At 45.6% G+C, this 12,028-nt stretch overlaps 1 long non-coding RNA gene and 1 pseudogene across 1 annotated transcript; both read left to right on the plus strand.

The window, feature by feature from the left end:
* The first annotated feature begins 486 nt into the window (after positions 1-486).
* LOC122925002 lies at positions 487-2,724 on the plus strand. Its single transcript, XR_006387472.1, has 3 exons — positions 487-543; positions 885-1,009; positions 2,690-2,724. It is a non-coding gene; the product is annotated as an uncharacterized LOC122925002 (long non-coding RNA).
* A 4,702-nt stretch (positions 2,725-7,426) lies between these two features.
* Positions 7,427-10,501, plus strand: LOC122924982 (annotated as a pseudogene).
* The last annotated feature ends 1,527 nt before the right edge of the window (positions 10,502-12,028 follow it).

Raw genomic sequence — 12,028 nt, forward strand, 5'->3', positions numbered from 1 at the left:
TATGTGAGGCCCTTCCTTCCCATCACAGAGGAGGAGCTCACACTACGAGACCTGCCATCTATAGAAGACACCGAGAAGATCCTTCTGGAAATAGTCACACTAGAGACCCATCCTCCACTGCCTTCTCACACAGGAGCCCCGCCACTCATGTCACATGACCATCATCACAGTCCTGTCACCTCCTCTCCACTTCTGAGCTCCGCCCCCTGCACTGATCACATGATGCTTACATCATCCCAGCTTCTTAACCTCCTAATCTGAGCCCCGCCCCCTGCACTGATCACATGACAATGACATCACCCTAGGTCCTTCACCACCGCTGAGCCCTGCCCCCTGTACTGATCACATGACAATGACATCACCCCAGGTCCTTCACCACCTGGCATCTTTACCACTGCTGAGCCCTGGCCCCTGTACTGATCACATGACAGTGACGTCACCCCAGGTCCTTCAGCTCTGGCAGTGCAGCAGATACTGGGCAGGTCCTGGTCGGTAGTCAGGGCTCTTGTTCTCTCTGGTATCAGCCATTCCTCCAGCCTGCAGGTAAGATGAGCTGTGAGGAGACAGTGTGGTGGAGAGCTCAGACATGTCACCTCTGGAGATTCTCCTCCATTACACACAAGGAATCCTTCTCCGCTCCTCAGCTTAGTATGATGGGGTAGGAGTAGTGGGGATAGTGGGGGTTGTCATCATTCGCTGCTGGATGAGAGAATCTGCTCCGTGTGAATGAGATTTTCACTGCCAGGAGCTTAGATACACCCGGAGCTCAGGGTTTTCCCATCAGTGCAGCTTTATGAGGGTCTTAGTTTTGCAGGATGAGTTGTACTTTTTCTCGCCCTCATTATCGGGGACATGGGACTCACTGATTATTCCTTTTTTTGGAGCGGGGATGAAGAAAACCAGCAATACGACCCTTCTCCTGAATGACCCACCAAGGATGGACAGGAAGGAGATCAGCAGAAGAATATTAGACCTCACCTTGGAGATCATCTCCCTGCTGAGCGGAGAGGTAAACTTTTCTAGATTTCTCTCCTCTTTATTGTATTCTGTAACAAGTCAGACATCGGGGAGGAGAATCCATCATAGGAAGTGATAGGAAGAGTCCAGGGTCCTGGAGAACGGCCTCCAGACCTTCCAAGTGATGGAGAACCTGAAGATCAGCCCCCAGTATGGTGAGTGATGTGTCATGTGACCAGTGACCGATAGTCATGTTGTAGGAGCCATGAGAAGGTAAGTAGGCACGTTGTACCAGGAGGAGAGGGCCAGAAACAAGAGGATGAGATGGCAGACTGCGGCCTGGAGGGAGGATTTCTACCACTGGTCTGACGTCTGTATAGACACATATAAGATGACAGTAGAAGGAAAGACCAGGGTCCACTTAAAGGAGTATTCCGGTTATATTCAGATATACCCTATGCACAGGATTGGAGTTAACCATTAAATCAATGGGGCCCTACCACTGATCATGAGAACAGGGGAGCCCCGTGAACCCCATGGAGCTTCCTCTATCCCCCTCGGCTATCTCTTAATCTCCCATAGAATTAAATGGAGCATCTGCACACATGCCGACTGGCCGTTCCGTGTATGGTGCCCCCATAATCATGTTCTAGTGGTAGGACCCCCGGCTACCGATCTAATAGTTATCTGCTATCCTGTGGATATCAGGACTTATTACTCCAATGCCTCAGCCCTGTGCCAGAAGCACTACAGATACCGGCTGGTGATGGCTCTTACAGCTTTATATCTACTCCCCTATTTTTGTTAAGATGGCCGGACTATTGTACAAACAAGCATTTGTTGCTTTTTGTGTCACCCATATCTCCTCATAGGTTGTAAGCTCTTGGGAGCAGGGATTTCATTGCTTTTAAATTGTTGACCTGTCTGTTGCTTTGTTATTTATGTTTGTTCTTGATTGTAAAGCGCTGCAGCATATGATGGCGCTATATAGATAAAGATTACTATTATTATTATTATTATAAAAAAATAGGGGTTCCTTGACCAGCCTAAGTAACATCAGCAGATGGATGAAGAAGGTTATTTTTTGGCTTATGTCAGTCAGGACCTTCCTCCTCCTTCTTAAATTTAGGGGCTCATTCCACCAGACCAGTGTCCACCTCCTAGGTTGAGAGATCGGAGCCCTCCTCCGATATGTAAGGTGGCCACCTGGGCTTCCATCATACCTTTCTCAGGCACTAAAGGTTGCAGTGTTTCCTCGTGTCTGATCTTGCCTTTGGTCAGAAAGTCTCGCAGGCAGGCGGAATTTGCTTTACTTCTAGTTTATTTTTCCAGGGGTGCAGTTATGGGAGAGGAGGTCAAAGATGGATTAAACTTACCGGTAATCTGCTTTCCTAGAACCCATTACAGCTCCCCATGCTTTTCCCTCCTCATTTTCTTTGTTATTAAGTTCTTTCACTTTTTCTGTGTCTAGACTGTGACTAGAGCATAAAAAGGAGATAGCAAGAATTAAGGCTATTCAGATTAGGTAGGGCTTTCTTCTCTGTCTTACCATTGGTCAGATTTCTAGTAAAACTGAGGTGTGGAGAGATGTGTACTGCTCTTATGTTCCAAGTGTCCTGTCCAGTGAGGAAGGGGGGGGGGGGGGACTTTTCCATGGGAGCCGCTATGAGGTCTGGAAGAACAGGTTACCGGTAAATGTAATTTACATCTTTTTCTCTTTCTCCATCCACAGGAGTACACAATAGTGAAGAAGACATCGGGGGACTGTGTGACTCCCATCATCCATCTCCAGGAGTCAGGAGGGCGGAGCAGGACCCCTCAGCCCATCACAGAGCCTCCCTCTCACCCCCTGATACATGAGCAGAAGATCCTAGAACTCACCCACAAGATGATGGAGCTGCTGACTGGAGAGGTGACACTGCTGGGAATGCTGGGAAATTCTCCAGTAACAGCACTGGAGGGGTCTGGGTGATGACGGTGTCATTGTGTTGTCAGGTTCCTATAAGGTGTCAGGACGTCACTGTCTATTTCTCCATGGAGGAGTGGGAGTATATAGAAGGACACAAGGACCTGTACAAGGAGGCCATGATGGAGGAGCACCAGCCTCTTATATCACAGGGTAAGAGCCGTCATGTGCAGTGTATACACGTGTGTGCAGTGACATGTAATGGAGGAGCACCAGCCTCTTATATCACAGGGTAAGAGCCGTCATGTGCAGTGTATACACGTGTGTGCAGTGACATGTAATGGAGGACACCAGCCTCTTATATCACAAGGTAAGAGCCGTCATGTGCAGTGACATGTAATGGAGGAGCACCAGCCTCTTATATCACAAGGTAAGAGCCGTCATGTGCAGTGTATACACGTGTGTGCAGTGACATGTAATGGAGGAGCACCAGCCTCTTATATCACAGGGTAAGAGCCGTCATGTGCAGTGTATACACGTGTGTGCAGTGACATGTAATGGAGGAGCACCAGCCTCTTATATCACAGGGTAAAAGCCGTCATGTGCAGTGTATACACGTGTGTGCAGTGACATGTAATGGAGGACACCAGCCTCTTATATCACAAGGTAAGAGCCGTCATGTGCAGTGTATACACGTGTGTGCAGTGACATGTAATGGAGGAGCACCAGCCTCTTATATCACAAGGTGAGAGCCGTCATGTGCAGTGTATACACGTGTGTGCAGTGACATGTAATGGAGGAGCACCAGCCTCTTATATCACAAGGTAAGAACCGTCATGTGCAGTGTATACACGTGTGTGCAGTGTATACACGTGTGTGCAGTGACATGTAATGGAGGAGCACCAGCCTCTTATATCACAAGGTAAGAGCCGTCATGTGCAGTGTATACACGTGTGTGCAGTGACATGTAATGGAGGAGCACCGGCCTCTTGTATCACAAGGTGAGAGCTGTCATGTGCAGTGTATACACGTGTGTGCAGTGACATGTAATGGAGGAGCACCAGCCTCTTGTATCACAAGGTAAGAGCCGTCATGTGCAGTGTGTACACGTGTGTGCAGTGACATGTAATGGAGGAGCACCAGCCTCTTATATCACAAGGTAAGAACCGTCATGTGCAGTGTATACACGTGTGTGCAGTGTATACACGTGTGTGCAGTGACATGTAATGGAGGAGCACCAGCCTCTTATATCACAAGGTAAGAGCCGTCATGTGCAGTGTGTACACGTGTGTGCAGTGACATGTAATGGAGGAGCACCAGCCTCTTATATCACAAGGTAAGAACCGTCATGTGCAGTGTATACACGTGTGTGCAGTGACATGTAATGGAGGAGCACCAGCCTCTTATATCACAAGGTGAGAGCTGTCATGTGCAGTGTATACACGTGTGTGCAGTGACATGTAATGGAGGAGCACCAGCCTCTTATATCACAAGGTGAGAGCCGTCATGTGCAGTGTATACACGTGTGTGCAGTGACATGTAATGGAGGAGCACCAGCTTCTTGTATCACAAGGTAAGAGCCGTCATGTGCAGTGTGTACACGTGTGCAGTGACATGTAATGGAGGAGCACCAGCCTCTTATATCACAAGGTGAGAGCTGTCATGTGCAGTGTATACACGTGTGTGCAGTGACATGTAATGGAGGAGCACCAGCCTCTTATATCACAAGGTGAGAGCCGTCATGTGCAGTGTATACACATGTGTGCAGTGACATGTAATGGAGGACACCAGCCTCTTATATCACAAGGTAAGAGCCGTCATGTGCAGTGTATACACGTGTGTGCAGTGACATGGAATGGAGGAGCACCAGCCTCTTATATCACAGGGTTAGAGCCGTCATGTGCAGTGTATACACGTGTGTGCAGTGACATGTAATGGAGGACACCAGCCTCTTATATCACAAGGTAAGAGCCGTCATGTGCAGTGTATACACGTGTGTGGCAGTGACATGTAATGGAGGAGCACCAGCCTCTTATATCACAAGGTGAGAGCCGTCATTTGCAGTGTATACACGTGTGTGCAGTGACATGTAATGGAGGAGCACCAGCCTCTTATATCACAAGGTAAGAACCGTCATGTGCAGTGTATACACGTGTGTGCAGTGACATGTAATGGAGGAGCACCAGCCTCTTATATCACAAGGTAAGAGCCGTCATGTGCAGTGTATACACGTGTGTGCAGTGACATGTAATGGAGGAGCACCGGCCTCTTATATCACAAGGTGAGAGCTGTCATGTGCAGTGTATACACGTGTGTGCAGTGACATGTAATGGAGGAGCACCAGCCTCTTGTATCACAAGGTAAGAGCCGTCATGTGCAGTGTGTACACGTGTGTGCAGTGACATGTAATGGAGGAGCACCAGCCTCTTATATCACAAGGTAAGAACCGTCATGTGCAGTGTATACACGTGTGTGCAGTGTATACACGTGTGTGCAGTGACATGTAATGGAGGAGCACCAGCCTCTTATATCACAAGGTAAGAGCCGTCATGTGCAGTGTGTACACGTGTGTGCAGTGACATGTAATGGAGGAGCACCAGCCTCTTATATTACAAGGTAAGAACCGTCATGTGCAGTGTATACACGTGTGTGCAGTGACATGTAATGGAGGAGCACCAGCCTCTTATATCACAAGGTGAGAGCTGTCATGTGCAGTGTATACACGTGTGTGCAGTGACATGTAATGGAGGAGCACCAGCCTCTTATATCACAAGGTGAGAGCCGTCATGTGCAGTGTGTACACGTGTGTGCAGTGACATGTAATGGAGGAGCACCAGCCTCTTGTATCACAAGGTAAGAGCCGTCATGTGCAGTGTGTACACGTGTGCAGTGACATGTAATGGAGGAGCACCAGCCTCTTATATCACAAGGTGAGAGCTGTCATGTGCAGTGTATACACGTGTGTGCAGTGACATGTAATGGAGGAGCACCAGCCTCTTATATCACAAGGTGAGAGCCGTCATGTGCAGTGTATACACATGTGTGCAGTGACATGTAATGGAGGACACCAGCCTCTTATATCACAAGGTAAGAGCCGTCATGTGCAGTGTATACACGTGTGTGCAGTGACATGGAATGGAGGAGCACCAGCCTCTTATATCACAGGGTAAGAGCCGTCATGTGCAGTGTATACACGTGTGTGCAGTGACATGTAATGGAGGAGCTCCAGCCTCATATATCACAAGGTAAGAGCCGTCATGTGCAGTGTATACACATGTGTGCAGTGACATGTAATGGAGGAGCACCAGCCTCTTATATCACAAGGTAAGAGCCGTCATGTGCAGTGTATACACATGTGTGCAGTGACATGTAATGGAGGAGCACCAGCCTCTTATATCACAAGGTAAGAGCCGTCATGTGCAGTGTATACACATGTGTGCAGTGACATGTAATGGAGGAGCACCAGCCTCTTATATCACAAGGTAAGACCCGTCATGTGCAGTGTGTACACGTGTGTGCAGTGACATGTAATGGAGGAGCACCAGCCTCTTATATCACAAGGTAAGAGCCGTCATGTGCAGTGTATACACGTGTGTGCAGTGACATGTAATGGAGGAGCACCAGCCTCTTATATCACAGGGTAAGAGCCGTCATGTGCAGTGTATACACGTGTGTGCAGTGACATGTAATGGAGGACACCAGCCTCTTATATCACAAGGCAAGAGCCGTCATGTGCAGTGTATACACGTGTGTGCAGTGACATGTAATGGAGGAGCACCAGCCTCTTATATCACAGGGTAAGAGCCGTCATGTGCAGTGTATACACGTGTGTGCAGTGACATGTAATGGAGGAGCACCAGCCTCTTATATCACAAGGCAAGAGCCGTCATGTGCAGTGTATACACGTGTGTGCAGTGACATGTAATGGAGGAGCACCAGCCTCTTATATCACAGGGTAAGAGCCGTCATGTGCAGTGTATACACGTGTGTGCAGTGACATGTAATGGAGGAGCACCAGCCTCTTATATCACAAGGCAAGAGCCGTCATGTGCAGTGTATACACGTGTGTGCAGTGACATGTAATGGAGGAGCACCAGCCTCTTATATCACAGGGTAAGAGCCGTCATGTGCAGTGTATACACGTGTGTGCAGTGACATGTAATGGAGGAGCACCAGCCTTTTATATCACAAGGTAAGAGCCGTCATGTGCAGTGTATACACGTGTGTGCAGTGACATGTAATGGAGGAGCACCAGCCTCTTATATCACAAGGCAAGAGCCGTCATGTGCAGTGTATACACGTGTGTGCAGTGACATGTAATGGAGGAGCACCAGCCTCTTATATCACAAGGTAAGAGCCGTCATGTGCAGTGTATACACGTGTGTGCAGTGACATGTAATGGAGGAGCACCAGCCTCTTATATCACAGGGTAAGACCCGTCATGTGCAGTGTATACACGTGTGTGCAGTGACATGTAATGGAGGAGCACCAGCCTCTTATATCACAAGGCAAGAGCCGTCATGTGCAGTGTATACACGTGTGTGCAGTGACATGTAATGGAGGAGCACCAGCCTCTTATATCACAAGGTAAGAGCCGTCATGTGCAGTGTATACACGTGTGTGCAGTGACATGTAATGGAGGAGCACCAGCCTCTTATATCACAGGGTAAGACCCGTCATGTGCAGTGTATACACGTGTGTGCAGTGACATGTAATGGAGGAGCACCAGCCTCTTATATCACAAGGCAAGAGCCATCATGTGCAGTGTATACACGTGATCCTGTCGTAGGCACCTAAATTATTGTTTATGGGCAGCAGATTGTGATGTCTAAACAGCGATCTGCTGCTCAGAAACAATGCAGCTCTATGAGGACAAGCGATTGCAGTAGCATTCCCTCGTTCTTATACTGTGAAGGCGATTGCTGCTTGTAAATGTGTTTCTTCCACTGAATGAGCAGTCGATTGCCAGGAAGGTGCCGCTTGGCGTTTCTAAATGAACCTTTACCCTTGGAGTAGAAACAATAGGACATGCTTCCTCACTCCTCACAGTCCTAGTTAAGGCTACTTTCACATTAGCGTTTTTTGTGGATCAGTCATGGATCTGCAAAACCGCTTCCGTTACCATAATACAACTGCATGCATCCGTCATGAACGGATCCAGTTGTATTATGTCTTCTATAGACAAGACGGATCCGTCATGAACACCATTGAAAGTCAGTGGGGGACGGATCCCTTTTTTTATTGTGTAAGAGAAAATGGATCCGTCCCCGTTTACTTACATTGTGTGCCAAGACGGATCCGTCTTGCTCCGCACCACATCGCGGACAGAAAAACGCTGCTTGCAGAAATGGTGGAATTGAAAACGCTAATGTGAAAGTAGCCTAACACTCCCCTCTCCTGACAGGAAGTAGGACTCCTACCAAGAGGAGAGGAATAAAGTGGTTAGCCCCCTGATGCCAACCATACCTCATCTGCTGGAGTACAGTGCAAGCAGTAAATAATATTACAAACCAAATATTTGCAGATACCCGCTATACTGGGGTGCTGCAAAGGCAAGCTTCGTTGCCAGTTATAGCTGGGTTTTCAAATTTTTAAGGGATGACCGGGTGTAGACCAGAATCCTGAACTTTGTTATAGAAAGCTTTATAACGCTGGGATCACACATTCAGTTTTTGGTGCAGTTTTATGAACCATCGTCAGGAGTGGATTAGAAATAAATGGTTTTACATCTCCTTCCTGCTGGATCCACTTTCAGTCTAATTTGAATGCTATAATTTTGTCTACTCTGTATTTTTTGAACGCACCAAGTTTAATTTTTATTTTGGCAGAAAATCCCAATAAGAATTCTGAGGAAAAATTAATGTTATCACTAAATTATAAAGTAGAAAATGAAGATATCATCCAGCGCTCTTCAGGAGAAAACCTTAATGTACATCGAGGACTTCACAGTACAGATCTATCATATAAACCCCCTAATCAAGAGGAACCCTCTCCTGACCAGTTACAGATTGTTACAAGTACTGCTCACAAATGGGGTAAAAGTTTTCAACATGGTAAAGAGCTTACAAAAAACTCAAACCTTTCTACACACAGAAAAACTTACACAGGAGAGAAGCCATACTCCTGTTCAGAATGTGGGAAGCGCTTTACAGCTAAATCACATCTTGTTACACATGAGATAAGTCACATAGGAGAGAAGCCATATTCATGTTCAGAATGTGGGAAATGTTTTACAGATAAATCACATCTTGTTAGACATGAGAGAGTTCACACAGGAGAGAAGCCGTATTTATGTTCAGTATGTGGGAAATGTTTTACACATAAACCAAGTCTTGTTTCCCATGAGAGAATTCACACAGGAGAGAAACCGTATTCATGTTCAGAATGTGGGAAATGTTTTACGCATCAATCAAATCTTGTTAAACATGAGAAAATTCACACAGGAGAGAAACCGTATTCATGTTCAGAATGTGGGAAATGTTTTACAGATAAATCATATCTTGTTACACATGAGAGAATTCACACAGGAGAAAAGCCGTATTCATGTTCAGAATGTGGGAAATGTTTTACAGAGAGATCAAGTCTTGTTAGACATGAGAGATGTCACACAGGAGAGAAGCCATATTCATGTTCAGAATGTGGGAAAAGTTTTAAAGATAAATCATATCTTGTTACACATCAGAGAAGTCACAAAGGAAAGAAGCCATATTAATGTTCAGAATGTGGGAAATGTTTTGCATATAAATCACATCTTGTTAGACATGAGAAAGGTCACACAAGAAACAAAATATTTATGTCCAGAAAGTGGCAGATGTTTTATACAAAAAACACATCTTGTTACACTGATGCCTGCCCGATTAGCAGCAGGGGTCCGGCTTTTTCTGACAGCTGAGCACCTGCTGTATAGACCAGCAACGGTGAATACACCAATGTCGGCGCTTTAACCCTTTGGATGCCGCGGTTAGCGCTGACCGCGGCATATACAGGGTTTATGGGGAGAGGGGGGTTTCCTCCCCGTCCCCATCGGGTCTCTGCGCTACTGTAACGGAGACCCGATGGCTGGGAAGGCAACCAGATACCTTCCAGAGACATAGGGGCTTGCCTTCTACAGAAGCCTGTGAGACCCAGCTAGAAAAAAGAAAAGAAAAACAGACATATTATGTATCATTGCGTCCATAATGATTAGCTGTATTAATATATCTAGAGGTCTACCCCTTCTGGTGAATGTAAATGTAAACAGCCATTTTTGTCACCTTGCCTTACAACAAGCATAATAGCAAGCGGCCAAAAAGTATACTTTATCCCAAAATGGTACCAATTAATTTTGGAAAAATAGGCTCTGTCAGGAAGGTGAAAAATGGCTATGTCCTGAAAGGGTTAAAGTGGCAGTGACCTAAATAGCTATGGGTAAAGAGATGGTGGCCGGTGGTAACAAACAGCCTGTGTCATTACACACTGCCTTGTCGGCTTTGTTATACAGGGTGAGATAAGTCTGGACACTGCTATGCTAACTGTCTCTATGTGCTGAAAAACTGCTGACTGGTGATGGATCATGTGACGGACCATGTGATGAGCGTAGTGACGTCATCAAAGGTCCTATTCCTCAAAGAAGAAGACAGAAGAGATGCCGGCTGCGCGAACAAGTGGATTAAGGTGAGTTAAATTATTATTATTATTATTTTTTTAACCCCTCCAGCCCTATTGTACTATGCATTCTGTATTCAGAATGCTATTATTTTACAATCTACACAACACCTAACCCAAACCCGTACTTCTGTGGAGAAGTCCGGGTTCGGGTCTGGGTACCAAACATGCCGATTTTTTTCACGCGCGTGCAAAATGCATTACAATGCAAACATGGAACGCAATCGCAGTGAAAGCTGATTTGTTTTAGTGTTAAATCGCACCATTTTCCCTGAACACATCCGGCACCAATCCGCAACGCCCGTGTGAAAGAGGCCTAAAGGGTAAGGAGAGGTCCTAACAGTGAGCTGTCTTCTGGGTACAGTGCACTAAATACTGAAGACGGGTTATCCTTGTTTACAGCATCACTAAGGGACGACTTCTGAGCCAGTTTTTTTTAACAAAAGGGAGCAAAATCACTTAATAAATTATACAAAAAAAGTACTACACATAAAAAATACTTGAAGTGACAGTTACACTATAACCCCATGTGTACTACGGTTTAATGATAAACATATCTGGATACTGGAACTGAGTGAATCACTTTTTTTTTTTTTTTTACATAATTTTCCTAAAAAAATTTTTAGACCATTTTATTACATTTTATCAATATAACACTGAACCTCAGGTGTGGGGAATAATAAATGTATAAAAAAATAATAAATTGCACAAGAGCAACACAGTTATAGAACTCTATAGTCACAATACAGCTGAACAACAGGTTTCATTTCAGGTTGTATATTTAGATATAATAGGTCCATTAATGCCACGTGACGTCTTCCAGAAAACATCTGATAAATCCAGTATAGGAAAATGTATTCTTTATGACTTACATTTTTATCCAGGTCACTAAGATCTCGGAGTCGGTGTGGTTGAAACGCTGTGTTTAACGCGTCTCCCTTGCTCAGAACACAGCGTTTATCATAGAAAAGCGACTCTGCAATCCTAATCTTGTGCCCGCCCAGTGGGGTCTCTTCATGATTGAAGCACTGTGCTCTCTGAATGCATAGTGATCACCTAGGAGAACTTGGATATGGTGGCCAGGTGGACAAGGTGAGGGGACCCCCATCCTAGAGATAGGTGCAGGACCCAAGGGATGGGACCCTCACCTCAGATATGCCATAAATGTCTGGAATGAGAGTAAAACAACTAATTAGCTTTTTTAATTATATTGAAGAGAATGTTATGTAGCATTGTTCTGAAATGAAATCCTGGTGACTATCTACTGCTCAGACTTGCTCCATGTTCTCCCACCTAAAGATATGTTCAAGGAAGTTTTTAAATTAAAGACACTCAGAGTTCCCCGAGCTTCTCTGTAAGAAACCATTGATTGTATTGATGTATTGTCCTAGACTGGACTATTATTCTCCTCAACCAGTGTGTAACAATTAAAGGTCTTTGTTTTTTTTTTGTCAAATAATTTTTGGTGTTTCTTTTTCTTGTTCCACGTATGTCCTTTCTAGACAAAGCAATTTCTGTAGC

Source organism: Bufo gargarizans, chromosome 1 (assembly GCF_014858855.1).
Source record: "Bufo gargarizans isolate SCDJY-AF-19 chromosome 1, ASM1485885v1, whole genome shotgun sequence".
Taxonomy (NCBI): Eukaryota; Metazoa; Chordata; class Amphibia; order Anura; family Bufonidae; genus Bufo; species Bufo gargarizans.